Source organism: Euprymna scolopes, chromosome 16 (genome assembly GCF_053919585.1).
Source record: "Euprymna scolopes isolate OS-2025 chromosome 16, ASM5391958v1, whole genome shotgun sequence".
Taxonomy (NCBI): Eukaryota; Metazoa; Mollusca; class Cephalopoda; order Sepiida; family Sepiolidae; genus Euprymna; species Euprymna scolopes.
Window position 1 is genome coordinate 144,416,006 of NC_136497.1, and position 21,411 is coordinate 144,437,416.

Below are 21,411 nucleotides of genomic sequence, written 5' to 3' on the forward strand. Positions count from 1 at the left end.
CTTCAGGTTCTTCTTCATAAGTCCTGTGGCACCTATGATAACTGGTATGATCGATATCCCCTTTAGGTTCCAGTTTCTTTTCATATCATACATGAGACCTTGGTATTTGGTCTGTTTCTCTCTTTCAGCTCTGTTAAGACCGCCATCATTAGGAACACTCACTTCAATCAAGGTTGCAACTCTCTCTGACTTATTCCATATAACTATGTCAGGTTTCACAGCAACATTCAAGGTAGGTGGCTGTAGGGATTACATGGTCGTAATGTATGGTATATAAATCATTTCCAACTGTTTTTTCAGGTTGATGTTCCCAGGACTTGCTGCTACACTGGATGTTTAATTTTTTACAGATGATCCAGTGGAGGTACTTGCATACTCCATCATGTCTCGCTGTATAGTAGCCGTCCCCTAGAAGAACTTTGCAACTTGATATCAGATGACCAACACTTTCCAATTCTGTGTGGCAGAATCTGCATTTATTGTCATTACTGATCCCTGCCATCTTCTTGAATGCATTGGTCATCAATCCCTGGTCTTGGGCAGCCATTATGACCCTTTCCTGATCGTGGTGGAGGGATCCTCTTTTGAGCCAGTCCAAAGAACCTTCTTTATCTATGTATTCCCGAGAAAGTTCCCCCAGAAAATACTTTGCACGCTGATGTTGTTCCCATTCTTTAAGGTTCATCTGTTGAAAGGTCTGCCGCATCATTTCAGTATGTGGTAGCTGATGACGATGGAAATGCTGCCTGTGACGACGCGATGAAAATAAGAGAAGCAACCCATGCCAGCTGGTTATAGCCGACGACATATCCACCCATTGTGTTACTGTTTCCATGTGCCTATCGTTTGATATCTTTTATTCTCCGGGGAGCTGGTAGCGTTCCAAGGGCCTTCCTCAGCCAAATAATTCTCCTTGGGAGGGATAGTGTCATACAACAAACTTTCTCTTTGTTTTCCAGACAATATTAATTTACTCTCACGTATTATGCACGCATATAGATATTCACCCATACACATATAGCCACTTATATCTTAGGCGTTGTTCTAATTTATTTGATATCGAGGAGTGTTGCTTTGTTGGTTGCTGTTCTTTAGTTTTTAGTATTTTTCATTTAAGGCATATGCGTTGACCAGCCCATATTCCGATGTTGATTAAAAAATGGTTGACATAAAAACCTGAAAAATACTCACAAGAAACATCGGAGGCATGGGTTACTTTTGTACGTGCTCGAGAGAGAATGTTATAATATATATAAATTGTATCGTTGCAGCCAGCTATGGTGTACGGGCTGTTCTCACCTCCGAAAAATCCGTCTTAGGTCACTTCGTACCTTAAAGTGTCACTTAAACTTTTTCATTTAAACAACAAACGTTGTTATCTAGCGTCATTAAGTTGAAACAAGCGAGGCAGGCAACGAAGAAAAAGTTGATTTAGCGTTGTTGGATAATTATAGTAATTCTTGATGCATCACTTAGAAAAATATAAATAACAGACAAAAAATTACTGTTATTTCTGTTTTTTCTTTTAATAAAAATGTTATTTCTGTTTTTTATTTAAATAAAAATGCTATTTCTGTTTTTTCTTCTTAGGAAATGAAAATTGTTATTTCACGAAGACATAATTGCAACATTTCCGACGCCGTTTTTGTTTTCAATATTCCCAACAATCTGATTTCTTTCGTTTTTGTTTTAAAAGAAATCTTAGATTGAAGATTGCGTGAAATTATTTCCGATTTTCTCGTTTCCGTTAAGAATTGAAAATAATGGAAATTGTGCGAACGAATGAAAAATCAATTTGAAGTTTGTGAATAGGAAGCAATCAAAATGAAACCGGAAGAGTTTAACGCTTAAATAAAAAACACATTTAAGAATTAATGTTCAAGCCATACAAACACATAACACACACACACACACACACACACACACACACACACACACACACACACACACACACACACACAATATGGCAGAAATGTTTCCTTTCTACAATAATTATAAACTTCAAACAACGTGTTGCCTCGGTTCGATGCGGTCGTCAGAAAACTTACGAAAAAAGAAGAACAACCCAAATAAACTTTCACAAGTAAAAAAGAATAACTCATTCCCAACAATAATAAGTTTCAATAAGTTTCCAGACATATTTTACAGGCATTAAAAATTATTGTAATCTCTTTGAAAATTCAATGTTATTGCTACACTTCTTATGAGATGACTGACCAATTGTTATGGATTCAGGTTCAAATGAACAGCCACAGCAGGAATTGGAATACATCCTACTAAAGCCTGATTGTCATAGCTGGTGAATTTCAAAAATGTAATCCGGACGTGAGGACACTTAAACGAATGATATGCAATAAAATTCTGTTCTAAACTTTGAAATAATGTCACAGAAACGTATGGAATACTTCAGACTGCTTTTGGACCATCTTGCATGAAAAACATCAGTCTTCAAGTAGCATAATATGTTAAAGGAAGGCGGAGTGTCTTTGAAAGATGATAGGAGGTGTGTGAGTAGTAAGAAAGTCAGAACACCAGAGTTGATTGGCCAAATAAAGAATTTCATGGACAAGCACCTTTGTGTATCTATAGAGACAATAAGCGCAAAGTTTGACGTCAGTTTGGATACTGTACACAATTAATCGCGAGAAACTGACTGAAGATACTGAAAATTTGAGGGAACGCACCAGTCAGAACTCCGTTCTTCTCACAGACTATTTGACCAGAATGGACATCAGGACAGATTCTCACCCTCCCTATAGGTCAGATCTGGCTCTCTGTGACTTTTGGTTATTCCCTAAGCCCAAGGAAAATCAAAGAAGCTGTTGTTATGAGACAATTGAGGTGATGAAAGAGGTTGTGACTGGGGTCATTGATACGCTAACACAAGAGGACTTTCGCAGAACCTCCCAGAAGTTGTTGGAACGGTACAACAAGTGCATTGCAGTCGGAGGAGATTACTTCGAAAGTGGCTAGAGTGATATGTGGGTTCTATAAATAAAAGTGTCCATACGAAAAAAGTCAGGAAAATTATTGAAGGCACCTCGTACTATTATTTTTATCTTATTTAATTCTTTAATTATTGTTATCTTCAGGGGGAGGGGTTGGAAAGTAACTCTTTATACTCGAAATTTATAACCGGAATATGATTCTTACAGGAAATGATCGGATAGTTATTTACGTATTTTACGTTTTTTTTTGTGTATTCATTACATTTCAAAAAAGTAATAACGAGAGAAGGGTATATAACGGTATTTTTGACGATAGAAAAAAATTCTGTTAAAGTTGGTGGTGTGTACAGATTCTAAATCCCCTCATAGTATTCTTGATCATTATCATTCAATGAATCGATCTCGTTAATCTTTAACTGGTTTTTAACCATGATAGTTATGTAAAATGCAAACACATCTTTATAAAATCTAATGTTGAATGCTGATGCTAAATAAAAAAAATAGAATGTCAGGATATACACGTTACTATATTCGTTTCTTTCAAGCAAATAATATTAGGGAGCAAATTTCTAATCAGCCTATATATATATATATATATATATATATATATATATATATATATATATTAATATATATATATGTGTGTGTGTGTGTGCACATATATATTACATGTACACACAGACACACAGAATCAGAAACATACAGAATCTCTCTCTCTCTCTCTCTCACACACACACACACACACACACACACACACATATATATATGCACATGTACAGTAAAAAAAAATAGAATGTCAGGATATACACGTTACTATATTCGTTTCTTTCAAGAAAATAATATTAGGGAGCAAATTTCTTATCAGCCTATATATAGAATATATATATATGTGTGTGTGTGTGTGTGTGCGCACATATATATTACATGTACACACAGACACACAGAATCAGAAACATACAGAATTTCTCTCTCTCTCTCTCTCTCTCTCACACACACACACACACACATATATATATATGCACATGTACAGTAAAAACAACTGAAATATCACACAGAAAAGCACTACGAAGAAATAATATATTTGTTAGTATCTATCTATCTATATATAAAATATGTATGGTTCATATATATATATATATATATATATATATATATATATATATATATGTGTGTGTGTGTGTGTGTGTGTGTGCGTGTGTGTGTGTAAATGTCTAAAATTAACACTTTTGTGCTTATTAAAAATGATGCGTTGGATTTTTATAAAGCTTTCTGAAAAGTTGTAACTAACTGGTTTCTATATAATTTTGTTTATCTATACTTCGCGATAACTCTTGGGTGTGCCGTAGGGACTCTTTTAGGGTTACTAAAAACACTCAATTTTTAGGAATATTTTACCATATTTGTCCAAAATTTTCTGTGTATGTCTATTTAGCAGTTTTGGATGGTGCTAAACTAAAATTTAAATATGTTAAGGCCTTGAGGATTTGGGGCTAAAATGGTGGTGGACTTAGTCATTTCTTTTTATTGCATTGTGCAGAACTCAAAAATACATATGTTAAGGCCTAAGACTTTTTATTACATTTTTTTAGTACATTTTCACCCCAAACAAGGCACATTGCCACTTTGGTGTAGGGGGCTACTATCAGGGGTAACATCTACTGGGGTACTATGTTGGGATTTGGGCAGCAAGATGTCTGATTACGTTATACTTGAACTTCTGCACGTCAGTACTGTTGGGGAAGCAGGGACATGGAATGGAATTCCAAAGTCTAGCGGTTCTGGGGAAGAAAATACTGAAGTAGAAAGATCTTTTACATCTAGGGATTTCTACTGTGTGGGGGTGAGATTTAGCTGCCTGTCTGGTTTGTCGAAGGTGTTCACGTAGTGGAGGCACAAGTGCTTGCAGTTCGTCAGAGCATTCTCCATTAAAGTACTTGTAGAACAGGCAGAGGGATGCAACATTTCATCAATGGGACAGAGGCTGAAACTTAGATGACAGTTCAGAACCTATCAGATTGGCGACTCTCTTTTGGACCTTGTCTAGGAGCGAGAGACTAGTAGCAGATGCACCAGCCCAAATGTGACAGCAATACTCCATACATGGGCGAATGGTGTAGAGGTACAAGATACTTTTGGGTGTTAGTAATTTTCTAGCACGGTAGAGAGAGCCTACCTTCCTTGCAGCGGCCCTGGCAATGCTTTTAATGTAATTGTCTTCTCATGTTTCCTGTGAACGTTAGGTCAAGCAGTTTGAAAGATGTACTCTCAGTGTCGTTGGCCATTGCTATTGTTGGTAGAGAAGGTTTCTAGGTTGTTAGTACTTCGTGAACAGTAGTCTGAGATGTCGGAAATTTTCTGTCTCTATGTCTATCCTTGCGGCCATTTCACTTGTAAGGGTGCTGGAGGTAAACGTTTTCATCTGGGCTGACGCTAACCGCCTGATAGTCAGGGATCCGAACCTTGGAATAACCACTAAGGAGGCTGTCCTATCAGCAGGTGCAAAGTACTGGGGCTGCTGTATTGCCATTTGGTGAATGGATTCTGGACCATGCAGTAGTCTCTGGTGTGGCCTCTCGATGCCATACTAGTTGGTAATTGTTACGGCTTTACCTTATCATGTGCTACAAAAATTTTTCCCGTCTTTCCTCTCTTACTTTCCCTCTCTGTACTGCTCTAACCAAGTATGCCGACCTAGTCCACAAACCCCAAAATCCTCAACATGAAATATCTCAAAAAAGAAAATACGAATAAACCTAGAACCCTATCCTCCTACGTAGACCCCTACTACCATGTCTCCTTCTCCAACATCAGGGGTCTACGTTCTAACCACCCAGAGATTGAAACCCAATTACAGGAGACGAAACCTGACATATTCTTTCTAAGCTAAACTGGAATAGTGCCGACCACCCCCCTAGATGAGTTCATAATTAAAGGATACTCTAACTTAACATTTAAATCTGACACCCAAGATCGCCACGGGCATGGAATATGTGCCTACATTAAAGATGGCTTCCCATGTGGCAGGGATATCTCCAGAGAAGACCCCAATCTACCTTATATGTGCTTCCGGGTTGCACTTGTTTACACCACCGCATTTATATTTGCCCTCTATCGCCCCACAACAGTGGAGTTACTGTCTTTAAGAGTATATCAGGAAAAATTGACCACATCCTGTCTGCTCATCCCTCGGCCAACATTCACATTTGCGGTGACTTCAATGTCCATAATGTGAAATGGCTGACCCACTCAAATAAGACTGATGATGAGGGGAGATTCTGTCATGATTTTGCCATTGCCTATGACCTCATTCAGATTGTCCGCGAGCCCACCCGTGTGACCGATAGTACCGGTCATTTCGCAAGCCTCCTAGACCTTTTTCTCTCAACTTTCCCTGAGCTATGCTCATGTTCCGTTCTATCTCCTCTGGGATCCTCCGACCACTGCATCGTATCAGTTAAGATAAAAATGAAATATAATAAATCTACAGACGCAGATCTCCACCGTACTGTATACCGATACTCTATGGCGGACTGGGATAGCTTCCGTACATTCATATCTGATCTCCCTCTCCATTCCATGTTGAAAAAGATGTGTCCTCTATAGTATCAGACCTGACCGAATGGTTACTTGTAGGAACAGACCAATTCATACCATCTAAAAAATTCCAACAAAAACCTAACAGCCAGCCATGGTTCTCCCCCGAATGTGCTGCTGCCATCGCACACAGAAATCACTTTTTCCATAGCTATTAACGTAATAGATGCACTGAAACCAAAACTGCTTTCAGAACCGCCAGCAACCACTGTAAAAGAGTAATAAAAAATGCAAGAGAGCTATATGCGCAATCTGTTAAGTCCAAAGTAGCTGAGCAGCGGCTTGGTTCCCACCAGTTCTGGCAAATAGCAAATAGGATCTTAAACAGAAACGTGCGTTCTATCCCAACCATTATCAATGGACCAGAGGTTATCTCGACAGCATCCGACAAGGCCAAACTATTTGCCAAAAACTTTGCGGCAAATTCTACCCTGTGTGACGAAGGCCGTCAACTCCCCATATTCCCTCCTATAACAGACAACACGCTATGCAACATACAAATATCTGTGAGCCAATCAAGAACCTTGACTCCAGTAAAGCAACTGGTCCCGACGGTATTCCAATTATAGTGTTAAAAAAAATTACAACCAGAACTTGCCCCCATACTTTCCAAACTGTTTAAGCGTTGCCTTAAGGAGAAGTGTTTCCCAACACCCTGGAAAACCTCATCAGTATGCCCTGTATTTAAGAATTCAGGTGATAAGTCATCCCCCTCTCAGTACAGACCAATTAGTCTCCTGTGTGTCATGAGTAAGTTGCTGGAATCCACAATAAATAGAGAAGTAGTCAACCACCTCAGCAGAAATAACCTTCTTAGCGACACGCAATATGGTTTCCGCTCTGCTAGATCTACAGGAGATGTGCTAACGGTTATATCTCATAGGATTAGCGAATCTCTTGACAAAGGCTTAATTTCCAGCGCAATTGCTCTAGACATATCAAAGGCCTTCGATAAGGTTTGGCATAGAGGCCTACTACGCAAGATTTCCAGCTACGGTATAACTGGAAATGTTTTCACTATCATTAAATCATTTCTCTCAGATAAGCTCATAAGAGTAGTTGTTGATGGGCAGAAATCAGAGGTCCACAGCATTAATGCTGGAGTCCCTCAGAGGTCCATACTGGGCTCAACTCTCTTCCTGATCTACATCAATGATCTCCCAAAACACATACTAAAATCTTACATTGACATCTATGCTGATGACACGACCATCTATGGCAACACATCAAAGGCCGTAAATGATGATGTTCTCTCTGATTCTCTCTCCTCTGATCACGAGCGCGTGGTACAGTGGGGAAAGAGGTGACTGGTTACCGTTAATGCATCTAAGACCAAGCTCCTATCTCTACATCATAAACACTCTGTTCCCCATCTTGCATCCATTGAAATGGATGGCTCTCGTCTAAGGGAGGCCTCAGGCTTTGATAAGCTCCTGGGTTTGACCTTTACACCTGATCTGAAATGGAACACATACATCAAGTCTGTGGCCAAGGTCGCTGGGAAAATGGTGGGATCCTTCTACCGCTCCAGAAGATATATCACTAATGATGCAATTCTCTATCTATATAAGAGCCAAGTACGTCCAAAGATGGAGTACTGCTGCCACATCTGGGCGGGGGCTGCTAAAACAGCCTTGACAGAGTACAAAATAGACTCCGTGGCTTGGTGGTGGATGCCCTTTTCTCTACCCTGCAACCTCTTTCCCACAGAAGAGACGTAGCGAGCGTGTCTGTCATTGTTCTATCGTTATTTCTATGGCAGGTGCTCGTCTGAGCTCCATTCTCTGGTCCCCCCTCGCCAATCTTTCTAAAAAAACACCCGACTAGCTGAAACCACCGTCAATAATTTTCCCCACTACCTATCTGTGCCTAAATCAAAACGTAGATTCCATGAACAAAGCTTCTTTCTTAGAACTGCACGCCTGTGGAACGCTGTTCCGCTTGCCTGTTTCCCTCCCGACTTCAACCTGGATATCTTCAAGTCCAACACAAACAAATTCCTGATGAACCGCCCCCCCCTAAGTAATGACACCTTACTAATTCTCCAATACTATTACTACACTATCCCTTTGATTAATGTACACACAATAACCCTTATCCCTGAGTGGCCATTGGGCCTTGGTAAGTGGTGAACTCCATGTAAAAAAAATGTACAGTACATTAGTGTGAGGATTTAATAAAAATGTCTACTTAAGGAGGCGGTTGAACAGGAATTTGTTTACGTTGGACTTGAAGACATCCAGGTTGTAGTCAGGTGGGAAACAGGCAGACGGAACAGAGTTCCACAGGCGTGCAGTTCTAAGAAAGAAGCTTTGAAGCTTTGATTTAGGCACAGATAAAGAGTGGGAAAATTATTGACAGTAGTTTCAGCTAGAGATTTTGCATACACTTTCCTACTAGCCATTGACCAATATCTTGTAAATTATTCTTGCCGCCATTTTTATTCATGAACGTGTATATGTTGCCAAATTTAAATCGATAACAATATATTCTTGTCTGGTATACGGGAAAGAATTCAAATGAATAAATTTACCAAAGATCAACTCAAAGATCGATTATCGATGTATAAGAAATAAAGACAAGTGTTGTACATTGTCGGTGAATGAAAATTTAAATATTTGCTTTTATTTGTTTGAGGTATTTTTTTAGGAGAGGCGAAAAGGTCATTTAGTATTATTTCTCCTTTCACAAATTCTATTATTTCCGGGGTAAAATCTTGAATTACCATAACATATTTATTTGGCAGTTGCATATCTTTAAAGTTGTGGAAATATAATTTATTAAAGCAGAAGGTTAACCTATTTATAATAAAAAAAAATGATATCCGCCAGTCTCAAGTTAAAATCAAACACGTATTATTTTAAATACTAAATTCAGTGAAATAATATTAAACCCAGAAACAGAGGCCGTGCTAATGTCACGGATTTTCTTGACTCCCTCATATGGCCTCACTCTGTCACCCATTACACCAGATAGGTGCATTGAGAATCATTTATTAGTTGGAGGACGTAATTCCTGTGGGATCTCCCCGCCCAACAAACTCTTTATTGAAAGAACATAGAATATTTACAACCAGAATCGTCTAGCTACAAAAAGAAAAATCCTATTCAATTGCAGTAGATATAAAAACAAAACAGAACTTCCATGAACAAAGTTTATTGTCCATAAGATATCTCATTTATAGAAGGGAATACCACGGTACTGATTCTCAGTTTATTACACAATGGTTCCATATGTCTATAGTCTGTATCTATATATCTCTATATTAATCACACAAAATACAGGCTAACAGAGTCATCAGTTTTGAGATTGAGTTAAGTTTAAATAAACCTTCATTTTATTTGATACTAGCTGGACATGATATTAATTTATTTTTATTTCGGACTACTAGTCTCATCTTTATTAGTTGTTGTTTTTCATCTTTTTTTATTGGATTGTTTATTCACAACGTTTCGGCCAACTATTCCTCTGGCCTTCGTCAGGTGGTAACCGCGACGGATAGGAACTTCGAATCTCCTAACTGCATTCTCAGCCATCACTGCCATCCGTAGTTGTTGTCGTCTCACCACATTTGGACATGATATTTTAATTTATGCAGATTGTGTATGTATGATCATAGCATCAATTATTTGTTGAATATTATATAGTACGAGGAATAAGTTGCCCGGTTGACTAATTCGCAAAAAAAAAAAAAAAAAAAAATAATAATAATAATAAATAATAATAAAATATAATAATATTATAAAATAAGAGAATTAAAAAATTACGATGATACTGCCGTTCATAAAATTCTGTCCGTGTTTGTTTACAATATCACGTCATTACTTCTAATTAATGTTAAGTTTTAAAATATGCAAACGAAGAAATGATTTGCGGCGATTTTAAATGTTACCTCTTCTTTTATAATTAATTGAATTCACTAATAAAAAACAGTGGATGCTCTACCACTCAGCTATATCTCAAGATGTTAAGAAGTCATTTGTTTTTGAATAGAATTCATTTGGTAAGATTTTATCATCTTCTTTGCCTGTGTAAAGTAAAACATTTTCCTCTAAAAATTCTTTTATTTATCTTTTAGAAATAACGTTTATTAGGATGGGCTTTTTTTCGATTTTCGATACTTATCGGATCAATTACTGCACAAAATATATCCAAAAACACTGCCAGACATATAAATTAGTTGCGTATGAAATTCACAAAAGATACGCTCAGCTGTTTCGGAATTTATGAAGAACTCACATACACAAAGTGACTTTTATAACATAGTAGTAATGATAATGTATTGCAATTAAAAAATTTTTCGCCAAGTGATCCATTTCTTACTAAATTAAGATCTATCAGTTTTACGCTCGATCACTGCAGCTTTTGTTTTGTGCTGTATCTATCACTCTCTATTCCGTCACACTATTGAATAATATTCGAAGTTAATACAGTATATGATGAATTAAAAGATTGAGATTGTTTATGTTGTAGACCCGTGCTAGGGGTCACAAATGAAAGAAAGCACAAGTAGTGTAAAGTGTATAAATATAATATATATTTATCATAAAGAAAACAGGAGCCACTAAAGTGGTATGAGAGGAACGTGTTCGTAGCATGCGGTTAAACATGGTATCAATGCCTCCAGTTAGTCTCTGAAACCAGTGGTATTCATAGGACTGGTTGATTCCACTTAGCACTCAAATAGGGGTGATTTGTACCCCATAACACCACCATCCCGAGCTTTTCATTACCCTAGGATGATCGTATAGCTCTTTTTTCTGGGGTTGATCTCTATCGGGTCGGTCATTTTCCTTTTCCTGGAGGATCGGCGTTGTCCGGCTGCTTGTGGTGTAACCAAGTCGAACGTGTCATATATCTGGTCCATTCCTTTTTCTTGTTTAGCAGGTGGTTGTCTTTCGTCATCAGTTATACGTTTCCGAATTTGGTTTAAATGTTTCTTGTGCGTACATCTTGGACCTTCGATAATGTAGACCATCCCCCAATTCTTTCTGGACCTTTCCTAGTTCCAACAGCGTGCTATTATTTTTGTGTACCTGGAAAAATACCTTTTCACCAGGTAAATACATCTTTTTAGGAACTATAGTATTTGGCGGTTTCACCTGTTTTGGTAAAAGTTTATCGAAGATCGGCCTAATTTTCCTCGCAAACATTAACTCTGCCGGCGACATCTTCGCTGGAGTCCTTTCATTTGCGTTATTCGGTAAACTTGTAAAAACTGCTGTAACGCCTTTTCTGAGGGCGTTCCTTTAGCCTTCTTCAGGGCTTTTTTCATTGATGATGGATTAAAAGATAGAGATTGTTTATTATCATCCATAGATAATATCACTAATAATAATAATAATAATAATAATAATAATAATAATAATAATAATAATAATAATAATACGATTTAACGATGTAGAGGTAAGAGAGAGGTGGTGATAATGTCACAGATCTTCTTGATTCACTCACATCTCCTCGCTCTTTCATCCATTACACCAGGTAGATATATTGTGAATCATTTGTTAGTTGCTTGACGATTTTTTTGTGCGATTTTCCTGCTGAACGAAATCCCTACATGAAAGAACATCTCTGATAATCTTTAGTCCTCCAAACAAGTTGTCTATAAAACATCTAACGACTTCAGACAGACGAACAACTATTTCTGTTGACGGAGGCATCAACAGAAAAGGCCAGTCTTATGTTCTTCTAATGCACAATAGAACTGGTTATGGTCTAGTATATTTAATGCTGCACAGAAACACCCTCGTTTGCATTACTTCCTTTGGTGAAATCGATAGTGTAGTATCTGTTCTCTTGTTATGGTGCAAAAGGATAGAATTAGTATTGAACACAAGGAGAGTTGCTTGGTTTGTCGTTGAAACATTTCTTAAATCCGCTGTTACGTCCTTAGAACGGTAACTAGCTCCTCAACTGTTTAAACGATATAACATAGGCTTAAAAATGTACGGGTGTTACATCAAGGGTCCAATAGAGTACTTTAGGATCGATTTGATGTCTGCTACATGTGTTGTTTGGTCTCGTCTCCGGTATTTTTTGTCGGCGTCATTACGGGCAGCATTTTATCGAAATTGAACGGTCGTACAAAACTGCGAACAAAACCATTTTTTCTTATAAAAATAGATATTTATTTCGGAGCATGATAAGCTCAGTACGGACGGCACAAACTACTATACGTCTTCTTTCGATGACGTTCCCAGCATAAACTATTTTTTATACAATTCTTCTCTCTTAAAACGAAAGAGAAAACGAGTGATAATAAAGAGAGAGAATGAGAGAGAGAAAGATGCATACACGCTAAAAATAAAGACATTAAATATTGTTAAATTATGATGACAGCAGCCAGGACTGATCTTTGTTACTGTGCACGGGGTTTCATAAACAACTGTCACCGTTGGCTTGAGTCACATCTGATTGACAACAGTCACTGACGCCGCAATGTTTGTTTTCATAACGCATCTCAATCCCGCCTAGTCAGACACAAGGTTTTTAATGTGGGAAGCCCCAGCTCCCTAAAAGAAAGCTCCCGCATTGTGCTATAATAAAACCTTTACCGCACCCGTTGAAGGGTACTTTAATAGCTCTTCTGTTTTCATTTTCCCGGTATTTATTTTTTGAAGAGTTGTGTAGTATATGTTTTGTTATTATGAGGCCATATTTCCAAGCATGTCCTTCTCCGTATTAGGGCAGTTTAATATCTGTTCAGTTGTCATGCGTCCATCATCTCATGCATCATCTTATCGCAGAAATAATGTAGTATCTGTTCCCTTATATTTGACCAGGCTTTCATGTACGAGGTGCCTTCAATAAGTTTCCAGACTTTTTTTTCGTATGGCCACTTTTATTGATAGTACACACATGAAACTCCAGTCCCTTTTGGAGTAATTATCTCCGGCTGCAATGGAATTGTCCTGTTTCAACAACTACTGGAAGGCTCCATGGACGTCCTCTTGTATGAGCGTGTCAATAACCCTTGTCACAGCCTCTTTCATCTCCACAATTGTCTCATAACGAAAGCCTATAAGGTTTTCCTTGAGCTTAGGGGATAACCAAAAGTCATAGAGAGCAATGTATGGACTATAGGGAACGTGAGGAACTGTCTTGGTGCCCATCTTGGTCAAGTAGTCTGTGACAAGGATGGAGTTGTGGACTGGTGAATTCGCGTCAATTTTCTGCATCTTCAGTTCCTCGCGAATAATTTTGGGTACTGTTCCCACACTCATATATATCTGTGCACATTATCTTTATAGACACACGGCCGTTTCTTGTGCATGAAATTCTTTATTTGGCCAATCAATTCTGGTGTTATGACTTCCTTACTCGTTCAACACCTCTCATCATCTTTCACAGACTCCCTGCCTTCTTTGAGTCTTTTGGCCATTCGAAAACTGATGCCCGGTTCATGCAAGATGGTCCAAAAGCAGCATGAAGCATTCCATATGATTCTGTGACATTTTTCAAAGTTTAAAACGGAATTTTATTACACAAGTACCCAAGTTTGCCCAACTGGGCAAACAAGTCCTTATATGGGAAAATACCCAGTAAATGAAACATTGTTTAGTAAATATTTATTTTTTTAGCCTTTTTTTTTGCCTTTCCATACACTAAACATGGATATAAATATCACTAAAACATCCGCTGGGTCATAAGCTTCATTTCGGTACCTTACTTGCCTGGGTGGGTTGCCTGTAGGCTAAGATAAACCGCGTCACACACACAGACATCCACTAGGACAATATATAATAAGATATCTTTATTCTAAAGTGTCTTCACGTGTAAATTGCATTTTTGAAATTAACCAGTTGTGACACCAGCTGGCTTTATTAAGTTGTATTCCATTTCTTGCTTTAGCTGTTCCTTTGAATTTGAAATCATACACATTGTTCAGTCATATCATAAGATTATAGTAATAAATACACAATTTTCCAAAGTATATGACAATTTTAAATGCTTGTACAAAAAAAAAGTTTTGAAACGTATTGAAGGTACTCGTGTCAATTATTTGCCAGGATATGACGTTAAAGTAAAATTTCTCTTGAACACTTTATATTTTCTTTATATTTTGTTAAAAAATCTCGTAAATAAACACATAATAAATCTGACATTTATAAATACAGAAATCATAAACAGAGGGTTTCAGAAAACATGAGAAAAACTTGTTATAACTTGCGTTATATCATAAAGGAGACGAATCATAAAGGTCACCAAATTGTATTTGTTGTATCATAAAGGGGATCGTGTGTGATCGTCTAGTCAGTGTAAATGTCGTTTGTGATCGTCTAGCCGTTCTTTCTATTAAATGATATGTTCATATGCCGTTGTGTGTGTGTGTGTGTGTGTGTGTGTCTGTGGTAGATGTATTTTTCAACATACCTTCTGCGTCTTGGATGTTGGTCCATCTGGAATCATCTCGTCTTAGAAGCGAGACCTGGTACCTGTTTTGGACGAAGATTCAATCACTACAAGACAAGGAATTAGTTTTATAGTTTATTTCACTTTCCAGATGTCTCGCAGAAGGAGTGAAAGCGAAACTCTGGCTTGTGTGGTTCTGTTCTACACACGTCAGCGTACTCCCCCCCCCAGTGAAGGGGAGGAGACAACGGTGAAGCCGTCCGTCCTCTTCTAAGTCTAAACCAAATCTCTACGATTCAGCTAACCTGATAAGTGACTCACACGCAATCCGATCAGCTGATCCTGACTTCCGATCAACGTGTCTAACTATAATTTACACACCTCCCTTTCTCTCTCTCTCTCTCACTCTCTCTCTCTCTTGATTCATTCTCTAACAATAAGATTATAATAATAAATACTCAAGTTTCCAAAGTATATGACGATTTTAAATCCCTGTACAAAGAAGTCTTGAAACGTATTGAAGGTACTCGTATCAATTATTTGCCAGGATATGACGTTAAAGTAAAATTTCTCTTTAACACTTTATATTTGCTTTATATTTTGTTAAAAACTCTCGTAAATAAACACATGGTAAATCTGGCATTTTTAGATACAGAAATCATAAAATGAAGTCTTCAGAAAACATGAGAAAAACTGCAATGGCGACGTGAACAATCTGACTTAGTGTGATGTTCAGACTGGAAGCAGCAATAGAAAGAGAAACTTAATTAAATCGAATTCCTTTTCATTTATTTATTTTTTACGTCAAATGCGTTATTGGTTTGCCTCTGCCAATGTAATATTGAAAGTGACAACAGTAGGAAATCGTGTCGACGATAAAAAAAAAATCGTGTCTGATTCGAATGGCATGTCTCAATTTGTTGGAGGGATTTTTACAGTTAAAAGTTGGCAAAACAGAAACGACAAATTGCTAACATGTTTAATGATGTGTTCGAATATGTAATGTATCCTGTGTGTATGTTTTGGCAATCAAACGATGTTTCAACGGTTTTTCTTTGTTTGTTGGTTTTATTTTTCAATTTCGTATGTAAAAACCATGTTGAACCCGAATTTCTGGAACGTAACATTGCCGTTTATAGGTTTACATGGAACATTAGAACGAAAGAGAAAATAATTTCTTTCTTCTGTTTTTTTTTTTTGTAAAAACGACATTTGTTTCCTCATTTTCTCCGCCACGTGTGACTTCTCGTTACGGCTGTGACGTCATCCACGTCTCTAACGTGACCGTCTTCTCTAGCGTCTTCTCCGTTTATATAGCCTTTCCTTTTTCCTTAATGTGACGTCATTTCGCATACGGCTCCGTATTTGCATATGGCCGCCATATGCGCTGCGTTACAGGAAGAGTAAAAATAATAACAACAAAATAGTTTGATATTCTAATTATTGAATTAAACATGTTTTTTTTTTTTCCAATTATTGATAATCAATATTAATAAATTCAAACTATTATAGATATATCAGATTTTGTTTATTAGATTTTGTTTATTAGAAGACTATAATAATTACAAATATTTCTTCTCGTGGAAGTTCCGGATTTTTTGTTGTTATCCTAGTGCTCAAAGATAGAAAGGAATTAATGCTATCGCGCACCTGTTCAGTTCATTGTCTGTTATAAATATTTTAGTTCTCGTATTGTAAATGTATGAATGTCCTTTGCCAAACTCTACCACTCCTAACCCACCTCTACCCATCACCTCCAATGTACTTTGTTTTCGATCTCAGCTCCAATGTAACGTCTTCCATTATTTGTTGTTCATTATCTCTTCTTCTATACTATCGCCACAATACATTTGTAATGGCTACCATTAAATTTCCACGTTTTCTTCTTGTTTTTTTAGAGAGGGGGGAATCACACTTATTAAGGGCCAAAGGCTACTCAAGGATAAAAGTTAATGCATGTAAGGTGATAGTAATCGTTAATGATATGAATTGTGTGGAATTTGTTTATTTATGAGGACGACTTAATAGGAACTTGAATTCTATCAAATCAGTATAGAGCGTACCGAGCTACTCCTGTGCGGATGTGGCAACAGTACTACATTGTAGGGCGAACCTGGCTCTTATACAGACAGAGGACCGCATCGGCAGTGAGATACTTACTGGAGCGGTAGAGTGATCCAACCATTTAGGTATAAGTATGGCGAACTACTTATAATTCAATGATTGTAAGTTTTTTTTTTCCAAAATAAGCAATTATAATAAACAGAACGACTTATAGAAATCTATCTATATTTTTTTTCATTTTAATATACTTCCATAGAAATGTTTCTGTTATGTCACAAAAAACTATTTTCTTTGCGTCACAAGTGTCACGCTCATAAAGTAATTCTATAGTTAATATAACATACTGACCCAACGGGTCACGGGTTGTCTAGTATTAATTAAACTGCGTGACAATATATTCACAACGGATCATAAATCACACAACTCACCATGTTCAACTTGTTTAAATTCTGATATAACACAACAAACGCACAGAAATGTTGCAAGCAGAGATTTGAAATCGTTGTCCTATAAGGACACTGGTTAATGTCCTAACAATTATCAGATATCCCACTGCCAAAATCCGAAGAGAAATCGTGACTTTGCTTCACAACAAACGAGTTAATATCATAAAACTACGGCAATGTGAACGTTTTTCACACACATGTGCGCACACTTGATGGAATCAAAATGTCGTTTTTTTTTGTTTTTTTTTTACACAGTGGTCACCAATTATCAAGGCCCGGAAGCCACTCAGGGATAAGGGTTATTGCAAGTATAGTACGTTAGTGTAGAGATTTTAAAGTGTTTACTTAAGGGGGCGGTCCATTAGGAATTTGTTAACGTTGGACTTAAAGACATCCAAGTTGTAGTCAGGTGGGAAGCAGGCAGACGGAACAGAGTTCCACAGACGTGCAGTTCTAAGAAAGAAGCTTTGTTCATAGAATCCACGTTTTGATTTAGGCACAGATAAAGAGTGGGGGAAATTTGTCACAGTGGATTCAGCTAGACGGGTGTTTTTCGTGAAAGATTGGCGAGGGGGCGACCAGAGATTGGAGTTCAGACGAGCACCTGCCATGGAAATAACGATAAAACAAGGATATGTGATACATTGAGACTTCGTAAACCATACGCATATTAATTGGAACATTGTTATTCTTTGGAGGAGGATCAACGTTCTCTTTAAAGAACAGTGCTTATTTATTGTTTTTAGACAAAAACTCGTTATGTTTTCATTATTTGATTATAGTGATTATCTTGATATTTGTTTTCACGGCTCAAACGGTCCTTCTTCAACTTTCTCTCTTTTTTAAGTGTCGTCTAACCTATATATCCATAAAAGTGAGCATGTATGTGTGAGGACAACTCTCAGCCTATACACTCAACGAATGTTTGATCTACAGAAATTTAGTATATCGATTATTCAGGCACATTAAAAATTTTAATCGGTTTTCATCCGGAACAAAATGTCAACTAAGAGGCAAAAATTTTAAAATTGGTACTTGGTGATCATAGGATTTTTATCTGCTTGTCAATTATTTTACGAATGCATATGTGCGAATCGCTCATATCATGTTAAGAATAAGTAGGTTTGAAAACATATTTTAAAGATCGTGCCAAGCTGGTCTAATAGTTATTCTAGATATTATAAATTACAAACTAAGACTTCTACTCGTTCAATGATGGCAGAACGTAAGCAAAATACGAAGTGCATCGAATAAGTTTCCACACTTTTTATGTACAGGCATTTAAAATTGTCGTAGACTCTTGAAAATTCAGTATGTTATTACTATGCATCTGCTGAGATGACGGGCCAATTTTATGATTTCAGATTCAAATGAACAGATACAGCAATAATTGGAATACACCCTACTAAAGTCTAAATTGGTAAATTTAAAATAAAATCACTTGGAGGTGAGGACAATTTCGAAGAACAATATACAATAAAATTTTGTTTTAAACTTCGAAAAATTGTCACTGAGAGTATGGAATGCTTCAAACTGATTTAACATGAATGGAGCATCAGTTTTTGAGTGGCACATGAGATTCATGGAAACCAGGGAGTCTGTGAGAGATGACGAGAAGTATGGAAGGAGTAAAGAATTCAGAATGACACAATTGATTGGCCAAATAAAGAATTTCATGGATAAGGACAATACGTGCATAAATTGTTGTTAGTGTGTAAACTGTAAACACCACTATTCTTGATAAACTAAAGATGCGAAATATTTGCGCGAATACACAATTCAATCTTTGACACAGACTATTTGACAGATGCGCATGAAGACAGTTCCTAACTCTCCATATGGTCCAGAACTCACTCCCAGTGACTTTTGCTTATTCACTAAGCTCAAAGAAAGTCTTAGAGGATTTTTTTAATTATGAGACAATTGAAGAGATGAAAGAGGTTGTTACGAGAGGCATTGGCATGCTTACACAAGAGGATTTCCATGGGACCTTCCAGAAGTTATTGAAATGGTACAATAAGTGCATTGCAGCCATGGGACTTGATGGATTTAATAAATGTTTTCCGAATTTGCAAGTTAAACATGAAACAAAACTAAAAAAAAAAAAGGCCGGGTGTCACAAAGGTTTAAATTATCAAGGTGAGACAAATAGTCTAAGTACCACAAATAATACAAACGTTCTGAATGCATTTCTCATTTTGTCTAACAATATCAAATTTTTTTTTACACGGTGGTCACCACTTATCAAGGCCCGGAAGCCACTCAGGGTTCAGGGATAAGGGTTATTGCAAGTACAGTACGTTAGTGTGGAGATTTAATGAAGTGTTTACTTAAGGGGGCGGTTCATTATGAACTTGTTAACGTTGGACTTGAAGACATCCAGGTTGTAGTCAGGTGGGAAGCAGGCAGACGGAACAGAGTTCCACAAGCGTGCGGTTCTAAGAAAGAAGCTTTGTTCATAGAATCTACGTTTTGATTTAGGCACAGATAAAGAGTGGAGAAAATTTTTCACAGTGGATTCAGCTAGACGGGTGTTTTTCGTGAAAGATTGGCGAGGGGGGACCCAGAGATTGGAGTTCAGCAATTCCTAGCAATATCGATCAGTTACTAAAGTTTTGATTTGCAATATTGTAAAACCATATTACACACACGATGGAACGCTAAACGTGTCACCATAAAGAAAACAACACTACAGTTTTATTTTAAAACTTTTGTTGAAAAAAAATCAATTCAGGTAACTTGAATGTGTAGTAGAAGTGACATCTATTCAATTCAGCCGCTTTCAGCCTGAACCACTGCCTTGATACAGGTCTGGAACTAGGAGCATATCTTTTCCACAAGCGCCGGCTGGAGCTCGGCGAATACTCGGCAAATACTCGGCGGATAGCGGCGACCAGGCTGGGGTGCGAGATCATGTTCGTAATGTTCTCGACATATTAGCAAACGAAGCGGGTTCTGGACAGGGGAGGAGGGGAACCAATGAAAGAAGGGTACAAAATCGTAGCACTTCTTCGGAAGTCAATCCTGGGTCTCTTTGGACTGGTGGCCTAGTCCTGCTGCCACATCAAGGGTCTGCCAGCGGCCACCTGATGACATCAGAGGGTCACCACACCCTTCAGCATATCCAGGTACACTTTGATGTGGACTTTCAAGCTGACTTCGAAGATGTGAGTTGTTATGATTTGGCCTTCACTTGAAACCACACCAAAAACCATAACCATGTCCGGAGACTTCGTTGAGCTGTGCCTTCAAGCGTCGAATCGTCCGGATTTGCATTTTGAGGGCACTTGCAGTAGTTCTGTTGTCATAACTTTGATCGGTAGAGAGCATGAGTTGTACAGCGGCGCATCTTCGATCTCGCTCGTTGAATATTGTTTCACTTTCAGACATTATAGAAGAATCGTATCGCTCTTAGGGTTTGTACACAACTGGCCAACTAATAGACGGTCTGCAACGAAAGAAAAAGGGGTTTCATCAAACAAAAATGGAATCATGTCATCTTTTCTAAGGCAACAATTTTATCGTTGAACCCTGTATACATCATATAAAGATAAAGTATTTGCTCCTTTATTTTTGATTTTTGCACGAGCCTTATATGAAAAAAGAGAGAGAAACACTTAGAATTGAATAACACACATAATCATTTAATCACATAAGCACACACACAAACACACAAACACACAAACACACACGCACCCATCTACCATGCTTTAATTAAAAAAAAATAACACTCATTCGTTGATCAAGTTTATGTGTGTATGTATTTTTATCAATGTTCATTTCGTTCAACTGGATATGGAAATGTCACTCCTACACGTAAACACGTTATTCATCAACGCCTTAATCCATCTTGTCCAACAATGACCTTCGCGTACACGTTAGATTCTATGCATTAGATTCTAAGAAACAAATTTGCATAATGTTATGCTATGTTTTACGAAACGCGATATTTACTTGTAAACCCCAATTCCGATTATTCTTCAAGTAACACTTTTCTTGCATAA